The sequence below is a fragment of the Salvelinus alpinus genome, chromosome 5 (assembly GCF_045679555.1).
Source record: "Salvelinus alpinus chromosome 5, SLU_Salpinus.1, whole genome shotgun sequence".
Taxonomy (NCBI): domain Eukaryota; kingdom Metazoa; phylum Chordata; class Actinopteri; order Salmoniformes; family Salmonidae; genus Salvelinus; species Salvelinus alpinus.
In genome coordinates, this window is record NC_092090.1 from 70,119,989 (window position 1) to 70,133,916 (window position 13,928).

Consider the following 13,928-nt stretch of genomic DNA (forward strand, 5'->3'; position numbering starts at 1 on the left):
TCTGTCTCATTGGCTGGCTTCTGCAGTTAAGACCAACTCTCCTTTTCTATGTACTGGTCATATTGCCTGTGTTATTCATCATTGTGACTAGTACAGGGTTCTGTGTTACTGCTTTGTCGTTCTCGTTATTGGGATCCTTTTTTTTGCAAAGAACCTTAGTTTGATGAACATCGCTGAGCTGTATTACAGAGGACACTCAGGTTAGGTGAAGTTAAATAACCATCTTCAGAGATTTAATATGCAAACCTGTCTCTCTCAACCCCCCTGCTATACTGTGCTACACTCCTATTGGAGCCCATTCTGCAGTTTATCTTGACAGTGAAGCTTGCACTTTTAATGCTTGTCTTATGTGAACTCAGAGTCAGGCACTGCCAGTGGCTTGTCAAGACTCCTGACAGACTCTCAAGACATTGACGCGTCCTAGTGTTTCATGCAGGTCATGAGTTGGGTGGTCACACATACACAAGCACCTCTAAATGCAAAGTAAGCAAGCACACAAACACTCACACACACAGACGCACTCTCTCTCATGCACTCTCTCTCACACACACACACTGATCACACACACACACACACACACACACACAGTGGGTTATGTGTGTGTGTGTGTGTGTGTGTGTGTGTGTGTGTGTGTGTGTGTGTGTGTGTGTGTGTGTGTGTGTGTGTGTGTGTGTGTGTGTGTGTGTGTGTGTGTGTGTGTGTGTGTGTGTCCAGCATCTGTCTGTCAGAGAGTCTGTGGAGCAGAGTCCAAGCCTCCCTGTCAGTGGTGATGAGGATCAGTGAAGACATGTGTGCATACCAAGGCCCTCACAGTCCACCTCACCTGACCACCACTGACGAGACCGAGACAGCACAGACAGCCAGACCAACAGGGGCAGTCTCACTGCCATCTATCATACCACTCCTACATCCCTCTCCTCACATCTGATCTGTCTATCACTCCCCTGCCCTATTCCCCTTTTCTATCCATTATACCTCGCACTACTTTCTTCTGTTCATTTACACCCTTCCATTCAACCTCTCCCTCCACCATCCCCTCGTATCCACCTGTCAAACTAACTAGTTATCACTCCAAACCTCTACCTAGTCTCCTTCAAACATATCTAACTGCCCTAACTATATACAGTAGGTAAGGCATTTCACCAAACTAGGCTCTATGTACCTTCCTACCGAGTGGGCAAAATGTGTCAAAATTATTATTTTTTAAATCCATTAATGTGTGTACTGATTGAAAAAGGATGTTTTTACAAAAACAATTATCAACCAAAAAAATAAGTCGGTTGTAACGCCCCACCCCCATCATTCTTCATCTCCTCCATTCCTACCAAACCCATTTCAGTTCACACTGTGATGTCATCCTGCACCAGGCCTGACAAGGCAATCAACGCCCAGAGATTGCACTAGCGGGGTACCTCTGTCACGGGAGAGTGTGGACTGGCATACAGAGGGGTTAACAGGGAAAAACTACTTTGGGTTGGCTGAGATCAACAATGCTAAGAGTAATAGATCCATTAGGACCATGATTAGTTGAGTATATCACTGAGTCAGGAGTTCCTGTACTCCATTCCATCTGAGTCAAGACTCGAAGAGATATAGCTACTAGCTAGCAACATTGGTTTTACATTCAATGTATCGCATTGGCCATTTGTGTCTTCAGCAGTGTTGCATGCAAATGGGTCTTGGGGCCCCACAGTTAGTTTATATCACGATATGTTGCTTTCTCAGTTTGGCCTGAATTCATGACACAGATCACCTGACACAAGGCCATTTTACTTTTACAAGCAGGAGGTTAGAATGAAAAACAAAAGCTTGCAGGAGGAGTTTACAGGTTTCCTGACCCACACCTACTGAAGGCAGTGAACACCTTCTTTATTTTCATGAGATCATAAAATCCTATGGTGGATATAATAGCAATGTAGGGGAAGCAATCTATTTAAAAATAAATGATTAATATATTCCATCTTAGTCATGTTTGACTTGTGGATGTCCTCCCTTTTGAAAGACAAGTGTGGATGGACAGTTTGGCAGTTGGTTTGTTCCATCAGCATCAAAATGGAGAGTGCATGACCTCATCTGCAAGACGGAGCCTGGGATTGGGATGTCTTCAGTTAGGAGATTTCATCAGACACTGATGCCATTACTGAGAGTGGAGAGAGAGAGAGAGAGAGAGAGAGAGAGAGAGAGAGAGAGAGAGAGAGAGAGAGAGAGAGAGAGAGAGAGAGAGAGAGAGAGAGAGAGAGAGAGAGAGAGAGAGAGAGAGAGAGAGAGAGAGAGAGCAGAATGGTGGAATACATAGAAAAGAGAGATGTATAAAGAGGGATAGGAAAAGGGAGTGGTATGGAGACAGGAGGATGAGAGGAGCGATATGGAGGTGAGATGGGGAGAGGGAGAGGGGGAAAGAGTTGAGATGAAAGAGGAGAGGGGATGGCAGGAAAGAGAGAGGGTTGAAGGGAGAGAAGAGGGGGATGAGTGAGAGAGATTAAAGGAGAGTAAAGAAAGTGAGAGCGGAATGGAAGAGAGCTAAGGCAAACTAGTCATGTGGGTACACAGATTAGACCTGGAGGAAACCTGCTTCAATAGTGCTCTGTAGTGCAGAGTCAACCTTCACAAGGATATATTGATGATGGCGAATGTCAACTTTTGCAGGTTGGCAATACCTTTTTTCTCTCCGTAAGAACCAGAATTATAAATATTATTGTTGACTTCAATGAATCTCGTGCTCAGTGGAGATAAGACATACAGTAGGAATTCACCCCATGCTTATAATAATAGATAGCTTCCCTCACCACTGCAGTGAATGGAAGTAATGATGTTGTGACGTCACGTGATGGTGCTGGTCAAAATGAATGGCACTTATATATGCACTCTACACACACTATCTTGTGACCTACAATAAAGCTGAAGGATCCCATATAGAGCATTCACAGTTCAAGCCAAGGTAGTATACACACATCCGGCAGATTTCACAGATGCAGGACATAATGGCCAATGGGATATCAGATAACTGCACCCTGTTCATCTTTGGGATTTGTATTACAAAAACACCTAGTTCCCGTTTACTATTACTATGTCACATAATAGTTAACAGAGTCACATTTGAGTCAGAGAGGGAGGGAGGATCCAAACAGTGTACTGTAGGTGTTGTCCCTTGGTTCCCAGTGGACACACACTGGTTCCTGTTTGATCTGAGCGGTGGGCATATGGTCACCCAGCCATGCCAGCCCCTCACTGCAGAGCTAGGAAACACAGAGAGCTCGAACAGAGAAGACGGCGAGCACGCAGTGATTCACCAGCCTGACACTAGTTAGGAAAGGGACTTCTTTGTATCACCACAAGTTACACCAAGAGAGAAAATTGTGAAAATGGAGACACACATGTATGTGTGAAGAGATTCAAGAATTTATGCAGGACATTTTTGCAGAAAAATATGTGGTTCAAATGTTAACTGGAGGTAGAATGCGAAGTTCAGAGGTCGTGGCTGAATAACATTACTGTATGATGCCAAGTAATTACATTACCAGGTTCAATCATCCCAGATATACAAATGATGTATCTGTAAATTGTTAATTTGCTTAGTGCTTAGACAGGGTTACTTGCATGGCTGACTCACTGGGTCTATTTGGAGGCTTCCACTTTTACTGCATTGTCATTGGACCAGTGTCAATTAACTACCTCTCTCAATGATGTAGCTTTGAGTCGAGAGGGGTTGCTAGAGTGTATGGTCCACCTGGGAGAAAAATATTTGGGTTTAGATTTGAGTGACAAAACTATAAGATTTGGGATTGATTGGTGATTGATTGGTTAACTGATTGGAGAACTTCCAGGAGCTTTTTCCTGAATCTGAAACCCATAGTTTACACATGGCTTAATTTAGCTGTCAACACCATTAAAAGTCAAGTGAGGATGAAGAAAAACTGTCTCTTGTTTCCCACCAACTGACTCCAGACAGACAACACCGCCCATGAAAATCTGTCAAGCTGTTTTGAAGACAACGTAAAGGGTAGGAAGCATGAGTTTTTACTCACCAAGTAACGTAGTATGGGCAAAGACTTATTAACTTAGTTGTAGTCACGGTGTGGTTACCCATAATTCCAAAAATAGTTATGTTTTGGCGTTTTGAAATATTTATGAACTTATTTTTGGATATCTTCGGAACTACCCACAATGCACTATTGTCAATGTCATATGGCGAACCGGTTAGCTACTAGCAATGCATGTAATTACATTCAAGACCAAGTGTTGGCATTAGTGAGCTACTATGTACATCCACGAAGAAGAAACCATATACACTGCATTCGGAAAGTATTCAGACCCCTTGACTTTCCCATTTTGTTACGTTACAGCCTTATTCTAAAATGGATTAAAAAAAACAAAATCCTCATCAATCTACACATAATACCCCATAATGACAAAGCGAAAACAGGTTTTTCAAATTTTTTGCCAAATTTATAAAATTTATTTACATAAGTATTCAGACCCTGTGCTATGAGACTCGAAATTGAGCTCAGGTGCATCCTGTTTCCATTGATTATCCTTGAGATGTTTCTACAACTTGATTGGAGTCCGCCTGTAGTAAATCAAATGTATTGGACATGATTTGGAAAGGCACACACCTGTCTTTATAAGGTCCCACAGTTGACAGTGCATGTCAGAGCAAAAACCAAGCCATGAGGTTGAAGGAATTGTCCATAGAGCTCCGAGACATTATTGTGTCGAGGCACAGAAAATTCACACCAAAAATTCTGCACCATTAAAGGTCTCCAAGAACACAGAGGCCTCCATCATTCTTAAATGGAAGAAGTTTGGAACTACCAAGACTCTTCCTAGAGCTGGCCGCCAGGCCAAACTGAGCAATTGATCAATTTTAGAATAAGTCTGTAACGTAACAAAATGTGGAAAAAGTCAAGGGGTCTGAATACTTTCCGAATGCACTGTAAATGAATGTGAAAAACTGCATCACCTCTTGTTCTGTGCACTTAGCAGTGGATGAGCTAGCGAGTGAGTGTTGTATTCGTTTTCTGTCATCCGTAGCTAGTACAGTAATACCCACATACTGCAGTAATACCCACAAGGACGGGGTTACGACTCATTTGTGGCCCAAAAATAAGAAGCTAGCTTTGAAGTGGGACTGGTTTGTCCGGTTGAAGCGAGCAGATTGGAGTAAGGGAACCATGCGCACATCTACTGTGTGCAGTATTCACATTTCACCCCAGAGGACTTCGATGGCTTAGCTTAACCAGTGGAAGGATTCGGAATGAGACTGAATGAAACCAGGTGCTGTGCCATTTGTGAATGTGAACCCTGCAACCTCTGTTTCCTACCAACCTACCGGTACACCGCAAGTGTCAGCAGTGATGTACATGAACCGGGTAAAATCAATGTGAATTTACCTCATTACATCGCATTGGATTAGCTGACTCTCCCTCGGCCGGTGAAACAGCCTCTCCCTCTGAAGGCCTCTCTCTGACTCTTCTTTGGTAGCTAACTCAGCCGTCAATCTGTATTTCTCCGCTCTCTCTACATTATATCTGGTGGCGTATTTGTGTGTGTTTTGTGGGTTCCTACCTGTGCTAGACAAATTGTTCTCTGGCTTACTACTTAGCTATGTTGACCATGGTGATGGTCAACATTGGTAAGCTTGGGTAGTTATCTGTATAGGCTAGCTGGCAGGCTAAAATAACTAACTTTAGCTGTCTGGCTTGCTGACTAAGATAACTTTAAATACAGGTAACATTATTTGATAACTGGTTAGATAGAATTATGTATTTCAAAAACATTGGTTTACTTCAATGTAGCTGTAAGCTAGGTGTTGATAGCAACTGGCTGACTAATGCAGTGTTAAAGTAACGTTAGCAGGCTGGTAGGGCTAATGTTAGCAGGCTAGTAGGGCTAACATTAGCAGGCTAGTTGGCTAGCAACCTTGCAAGCTGATTTGTAACAATAAATTCATCAAGTATTTGCTTGTAAGTTGGCTGAAAATTCAATTGAAACCAGTAGTCATGAGTGCAAACGATTTGGTTTAATTTGAAATTATACTTTTGAAGTTATTTCTGTTAGTTTACATTATAGGGAATAGGCTTGCTTCCCAGGTCCTCCATATTACATCACACCCTGACATGACTTTGACATTCTTCGGGAATTCTGATCGTTTTTTATGTAAAAAGTGAGATGTAACTTTGCATTGGGACTTTTGATGCATATTTTAATGCAAATCCATTAGTTACATTTGGTTAGGTGTATGCTCCCTACCCTTTAAATGTTGCCAAGCAAGCCTACCTATAGTGCTCCTACAGAGGACCCTTATGCAGATTTTCCGGTTCACTGGCCATGCTCTTTGGTAGCCTGCCTATCAATCGTTGCATTTTCTGAGGTGCAGTCCACGGATGACTCAGTACCCAGCACGCTACTGTACCCGCAGCCTCGCGCTCTTTTTGGCGGTAATGCAGAGTGCTATAAGCGCTCGGGGTAACCAGCCATGTGATAGCCTACTCATTCACCGCAGCCGAGAGCTCCTGTCAGACTTGCAGAGATTTGAGACTGTAACAACTATCGACTTCATTTGAAATAAAATGTAATGAAGAACAGATATCATGGACATCATGACTTTACTTGGTGGGTCTGTAAAGGGGTAGCCACAATGTTACATGACGAAAACCAAACTTTTCTCTTTGATGTTAACCTACATTATAGGCTAGTGTCCCAAATGAAGCCTATATATACTCCAAGTAGTGTATCTGGATGGTTCGAAGCACATTTATTGCACGGACTATGCATAGCCCAAAGAAAAGCCAAGCATAAACACTGAAAAAGCTGGTCAACTTCAGACGTAGGCTATGAATGAGATTAAGCAGTAGCTTTTTATCATTAATAAAGTGGGGATCCCTGCCAACATCCTCCACACAGTTGCACTGCAGTCTAGAATTACGCAATGGAACTTTGCATTTAACAATATCAAAAGTGTATTTTGCTACATTAGCCTACTTTGCACTTAGCCTATAGTGAAAATGATTCTGCATTCCCAGAAAGTCTATATGAAACAATAAAGGAAACACCGTAGGCTAGGCTTTTTGAAAAATACTAATCTCAGTTTTGCCTCAAGAAATTAAAGCGCTTACCGTTGTTTAAGGAGAGAGGAAAAGTGGATTTCGCTGGTTGTTAGCCATTGCACCAGGCGAGTTGCTTGTGTCTTGTGAATGTAAATTTGCTGGTGTCCCACTGTAGAACTGAGGTAGTTGCTGTCTGCCGGTGTTTTTTCGATGCTGTTCTCTCCCTGCAGTACTTCAGGAAAGAAAAGAGAGAGAGAGAAGTAGGAGGGACAGGGAGAGGTAGGAGAGAGTGCAATCAATAATTGTATTTCATTGAGTGATGCCGGCAATTCCGTGAAATGGAACAATGTAATTAGAGGGAGCATGACGTGAAACACTGCGACGGACTGTAGTGCTTGACTTGGGCCAGAGCTGTCCGGAGCGCAGTACAGGCACTTCTATTTTGGGGGGGAATTGCGTACTGGATCTGCATTGAATAGCAATAGGGAGTGGGGATTAATTTCCTGATCCCACTTTGTTCAAGTTTATTTGCCGCTAGTCTGTGAATCTGTGTGTGACAGTAGGCTGTTTGAGATTGTGCAGATTAAAAATGCGCCAACCTGAATGCGCATGATGCGCTGTTACAAAATGTCAAATTAGGGGTTGAATGGTCATGAAAAGTCATGGAAATTATTGTATTAATTTTTGTTAATGTAATTCATGAACACACACTTTTTAATATTATCAATCACTTACAATTCTACATATCAGCCATTATCGGACCCTTCCGTGCGTGTATGTGTATGCTGCGTGTGTGTGCCAGTGTGTGTGTGTGCCAGTGCGAGTGGGCGGATGCCGGAGGAGAGAACGACATTTCAGCAGCAAGTATAAAATAATGACAGACAAACAGACTAACTAGATAGCCAATTCAAAACATAACTTGTAGCAGTTATCTCGTTATTTAACTATAGCTATAGCTCAGCATTAATGTAGTTGTCGCTTTTCCACAGGGACTGTAGATAGCCTAAATAAATGTGCACCGTTGGAAAGCTAGGATTCCCCTCTATTAAACAGTAGGCATGTAATTGCAATAACTTTAACCATTTCTATGAATATCTTAATTGACAAATTAAACATTGATCTCCCCTGAAACATTTATATTTTAGCCTTAAATATTGTAATGAAACAGTCTCGAACCCTCGTCCGGCACGCTATCGACTGTGCCGCAAAAGCATGCTCAAGCGGCAGAGTCGATTTCCGCTCTTATAAACCCAGGGTCGTTACAATATATTAACATGTCTAGTTAGATATCTTGCTTTGAAGTAGCATACCTTATCCATTTGATCCCTGATTCATTGAATGAGTTAATCATTTCATAAAGACAAAAGTATATGGTTGTAATGTTGCAATATTTTATATCAAGGGTGGCAACCATCCTCCAGGATAGCTACTGGGTGTGCAGGCTTTTGTTCAAGCCCTGGTCTAACCACATTGTAGCTTAAACATCAGTTGCTCAACATGACTTTTATAAGCTGACTTGGGTGTTTCAGGGCTGGCTCAAAAGCCAAGCCTGCACACCCAGGAGCTCTCCAGATGAACAACATGTGCAGTTTTACTTTGTGGGGGGTTAAGTGCCCACCACAAAGGGCACAATGGCAGGAGAGGGTAGGCCTTCATGGGATCAGACACAGCAGCCTCCCAGCGTCAATAATGCTTACTTTTTCATGTAGGCTATAATAATAGTCATGAAAATTTGGTTAAAAGTCATGGAAATATTAATAGTGAATAATCAGAAGTCTATAGCATTATTTGTGAATTTCGGTTAACATAGTCTAATGGACCGACATGGAAAAAGACAGCTCGTGCAAGTCAAGCACTCCCTGTATGCAATATGATACGAGGTTTTGATTTCCAGAGCAGGACTTTTTAACAGACAGTTCTTAGATGACTCTAAACAAACACATTTTCTACAGATTTAAGAACTCATGCTATTCTACAAATGCATTTTTAAAATGTCATATCTTTCCGATGACAGGCTAAAGATGAATGGCATCCATTTGAAAGGCAAATTAATGGTGCTGTAAACAGATTGTATTTGCTGAAACGTTTGTGTAGTATAGCCTTGTGTTTATGTTGCAGTATCTTGCTCATTTGTGTTTTATGGAGTCAGCTTTGTTCAATCCGGCATCGTTCCAAATTCCAACAGCTCGACCTGTTGCAAACCATTGTGCCGAATTATAATTCCCGCCAGTCTCCAACAGCGTGAAGTGTAGGCTAAAGAAAACACAATTTACCCTACTGCAATGTTTTCAAGTTCACTTGACAAAAATGAGTAATTATCTTTCTTAAATCTTTGAAAACATTTTTAGACCATGGCTGGTATAATGTTGAAAACAAAGTAGGCTAGCTAGCGTATTCCGATAAAAAGGGGCAGTGCGTTAGGCTATGTATAAATTGTTTCTAACCAATCCAGTAGAGTGCATAAATGTATGCACTCTACTGTAAGTCGCTCTGGATAAGAGCGTCTGCTAAATGACTAAAATGTAAAATGTAAATGTAAACCACATAAGGCCAACAAGGCGACAACAGATTTTATTTCGCAGCTGTCCATGGCTGAGAAAGCCATTCTCCGGGAATGGCTGCTGTCCACGGTCCTGAAATCATTTCAGTGCTGAATTTGCGCAATAACAATACCACTATTACCGTGTGTGTGTACATTTTCAGCGGCATTGCTGGTTTAAATGCACTGATTTGTGCTCATTTAGATTGTGTGGGTGAGGAACACCTTAACTCCAGCATAATACATGTATTTTCCCTGGCACAGGGCCGGCTACTAGTCTACGATAGAATGAAGAATAATCTACTTATTTCGACAGTTTACTGCAGGTCCAAAATTGTACTGGTACGTCCAACACGGTTTACTACTACCAGCACTGGTAGGCTAGGATACATACCTGTTGGTGGATATGACACACTGGATACATGCATTATTGATTACCTTTCTATTGCAGGCAGTCTTCAGATAATTCAGTGAATTAGGCCACAACACAATTTTCTCTCAATAAAATGGCTGAATCATGATGAGATACAGTCCTTAAAATCTTAACTTCCACTAAATACATTACAAGTAACACTGTTTTGTGCTTGCTTAGTTACAAGCATGCATTCATCTAGTTGATCCAAGTAAAAATATATATACATTGAGTATACAAAACATTAAGAACACCTGCTATTTCCATGACATAGATTGACCAGATGAATCCAGGTGAAAGCTATAATCCCTTATTGATGTCACTTGTTAAATCCACTTCAATCAGTGAAGATGAAGTGGAGGACACAGGTTAAAGAAGGATTTGTAAGCCTTGAGACATGGATTGTGTATGTGTGCCATTCAGAGGGTGAATGGGCAAGACAAAAGATTTAAGTGCCTTTGAACGGGGTATGGTAGTAGGCTCACCGGATTGTGTCAAGAACTGCAACGCTGCTGGGGTTTTCACACTCAACCGTTTCCTGTGTGAATCAAGAATGGTCTACCACCCAAAGGAGATCCAGCTAACATGACACAACTGTGGGAAGCATTGGAGTCAACATTGGCCAGCATCCCTGTGGAATGCTTTCGACACCTTGTAGAGTCCATGCCCCGGCAAATTGAGGCTGTTCTGGGTGCAACTCATTATTGTTCCTAATGTTTGGTATACTCAGTGTATATGTATACTTTCCTACCTAATTAAGCCTTGCCTTAGTAGATTACATTCATTTTCTTTTGCGTCTCAGTGAAGCGTTCTGTCTGGTCCATTCTTGGAGTAACTCCTTTCTTAACCATAGATCAGGCTTTTTATAATCTAAGACAAACAGTTAGAAGATCATTCAAATGTATTAAATCAGCATAACGGAGAATTAAAATTCTGTGTTGGCATTTAGTGAGAAGCATGGGATTTGCTTTCCCTAAACGCCAACACGGAATTCAAATTGAGATATTAATACCAGTTCCTACCTTTCTGCAAACATACACTGTAGGTTGCACCTGCAGAATAATGGCATGCAACCTAATGCAGGTCATTGCACCTTCTTCTCAGAACAATAACATTGAGGGCATAGTGATCAATGTTCACAGTTTTCTAAGGTGTTTCCCTTTCAGCATTGAATATGAATAAAAAAGTTGACTATACAGTATATTTTCAGCTGATGAAAGAGACTGCAGTCTAGAGGCATGAAAAGAAAGAGACACTTCAAAAGTAAGTTTGAAATTGTAAGTCGCTCTGGATAAGAGCGTCTGCTAAATGACTTAAATGTAAATGTAAAAGTAGCTAAGAGTTTATTTTATTTATTTCTATACACACAGATTCTAATTCTTACATATGACAGAATATCACACAACGATTATATAATAATGTTATATAATTACATAACCAGAGATAAGTAGGCTCTTCAGATGAAGTGTGAGACAGTGAGTGCTGGGCTTGTTATGTCAAATCCTAGCGCTTCTCAAATCCACAAGCTGTGGAGAGAGATGGTCAGAGAATAAAGTGAGGGACTGATGCAGGACAGGACACTCAGCCATACAGTACTCACATCCTTAAAGACCGCAAACCGTTGCAGCAGTACCACAGAGGAACAAGATCCACTGCAGAGAGATGATTATCTGCACAAAACATCACATTTTATATTCCTCTGTGGGGTTTACCTCTTGTTATATATGAGATTTAAGCCACTGTAAGATATGATTATCAAAGGAATTGCATTTAAAATGGGTTTCAGCAGTTTGAGATAAATGCAGAGGTGTAGATGGTAGCAATGGAATGGTGATACTGCCAGGGACTGGTGGTATTATGTTGATATATTTTCTTCTTTTGTTGTTGTTGGAATGACAAGAAATGTAGAGAGCTGGCACAGGCTATATACTGTACGTGCATTAAATACCATCACAGAAAAGACTCACACACAGAAAGGCATTTATACACACAGATGCATACATACTGGCACGGACACACTCACTAACACACAAAAGAGAGGCTTCTCTCTTTGTCCTCTGATTTTGATGATTCACAGGAGCGGTGACCTGAGGCTGGGGACAGTCTCTGCTTTTCATTCAGAGCTGGAAGACAAAACCTCCTCAGGCTATAAGACTTCATTTACTACTGCTGGAGAGCCAAGGAGCACTTAGCTTAATGTACGGGAGAGCAGAATGACCCTCACACACACACACACGCTCTGACGCACATGGCCATTGGCCACACGCACACACCATTTTATCACATATTTATTCATATTTCAAAGAATCCTACTTTGGCAAAACATGCCCATACACGTAGATACAGAGCTGCACATTAGCAGCCATCATCTGCAAATCAACAGTTATAGTGGGGGTGGACTAGTGCAAGAGTCTAGTCATAAAGTGCCTTATCTTTGTCCAGACAGCGATTTAGACATTGATGATAATAGTTTTTGCCTAGTGGGAGAGGTAACTGACTTAGCTCCCCCCTCTCCCATTTCCTCTCCTACCTTTGTTATTGGTCAGCTGACCTTTATCCCTCTCTTACACAATTGCCAGGGAGTGTATACTTACATTATATGAACGGAGACAGCGTTGCCATATTTACAGGCACAAGACCAAGAAGCCAACCCCAGTGATTGTATGGGAAAGGAGCATCATGAATGCAAAAGGACACTGGTGTTATTGCCGTCGTGATGTGATAGATGACTGTAGCCCGAGGGGGATGTCCAATATCGCCAACATGTAATCAAAACTAATCTGAAAACAGCAGGCAGCTAAGAAAAGCGCCCCCATGACTATTATCACCATGGTCTTGTATGAGAGATCATCACTGTCGGATTTGAGCAGAAAATCGGTTGATATCATTATGATTGAAGATAGCACATTGTAGTTGTTGTCAGGAGTCTGCAGAAAATCGATTGTAGGCAGCAGCAGCAATTTTGTAGAAAGTTAAGTTACTTTACAGTTTATTACAGTAGTATAACAAATGTAATTATAGGACCTAAATTCTGTACATTGTACAGATACGTACATGCATCAGGTAGGCGAAAGGTATAAACAAACGTACTTACTTACTTAGGCCCATCGCTCATTTGGGAGCATAGGCCATCTTCTCTATGGCACTCTGTTCTGAGAAGTCTTCTCCAGCTCATTCTATCCACATTGATTATTTTATCTGCCTAAGGTATAAACAAAGGATGTCTTTTTTGTCAACGTACAGAATTAAACAACCAAACGTCAGCCAAAACCTGAATAATACTTTTTTCAATCAGTTTTAGCCCCGGACATTATTTTCTAATTTCTCTACTGTCTACTATTTCAAGGTCCTGAATAGTCTTACGTACCTGAGCTAAAATACCAGGGGGAGGAAAGTCAAATTGATTGTGATTATTGTCCTGGAACAGACTGAACCTCTTACAGGCTAGAAGAGGATGTGAGCTGCATCCCATTTCAACACAGGCCCAGGTGCATTTCCTCTATCTCAAACAAAGGTGCCATTTACAAATGGGATCTAGTAATACACAGTAATACAGAGTTTAATCTCACCCCTATCAACTGTAGTTTATAACCTCTTTCCACTACAAGAATGAGTGTTTTGAGAAAGGGCACTGCACTGCCTGTGGTAAGCATTATCTTCTGCGCTAACTCTTTCTCTTGTATGCCTGTAAGGATCAAAACACAGCAATTACCATTGATTTCTAGAAGGGACAATATATCAGCTATTCCATGTGTAGAAATGAATGTGTACCATAGGAACAGTGAATAATAGTGATATTGTTTGACCCACCCACACACACTTGCTTACTAGTAGTCCATCGTATCCGATGATGACTTGAGTGTCTTAGTGTGGCTGTAGTCCAAACCCTGAACCACATCGTCTGTTGGAAACAGGGTATACAGTCTCGGAT

The 13,928-nt window shown here is 41.5% G+C and overlaps 1 protein-coding gene across 1 annotated transcript in view; it reads right to left on the bottom strand.

Annotated features, from left to right (window-relative positions):
• The window catches only part of LOC139576644 (synaptic vesicle glycoprotein 2C-like), a 43,219-nt gene extending 35,761 nt beyond the window's left edge, over positions 1–7,458 (bottom strand). The window contains exon 1 of the mRNA XM_071402943.1: positions 7,116–7,458. The gene's annotated coding sequence lies outside the window, so the exon portion shown is untranslated. The remainder of the gene's footprint in view (positions 1–7,115) is intronic.
• Between the last annotated feature and the right edge of the window lie 6,470 nt (positions 7,459–13,928).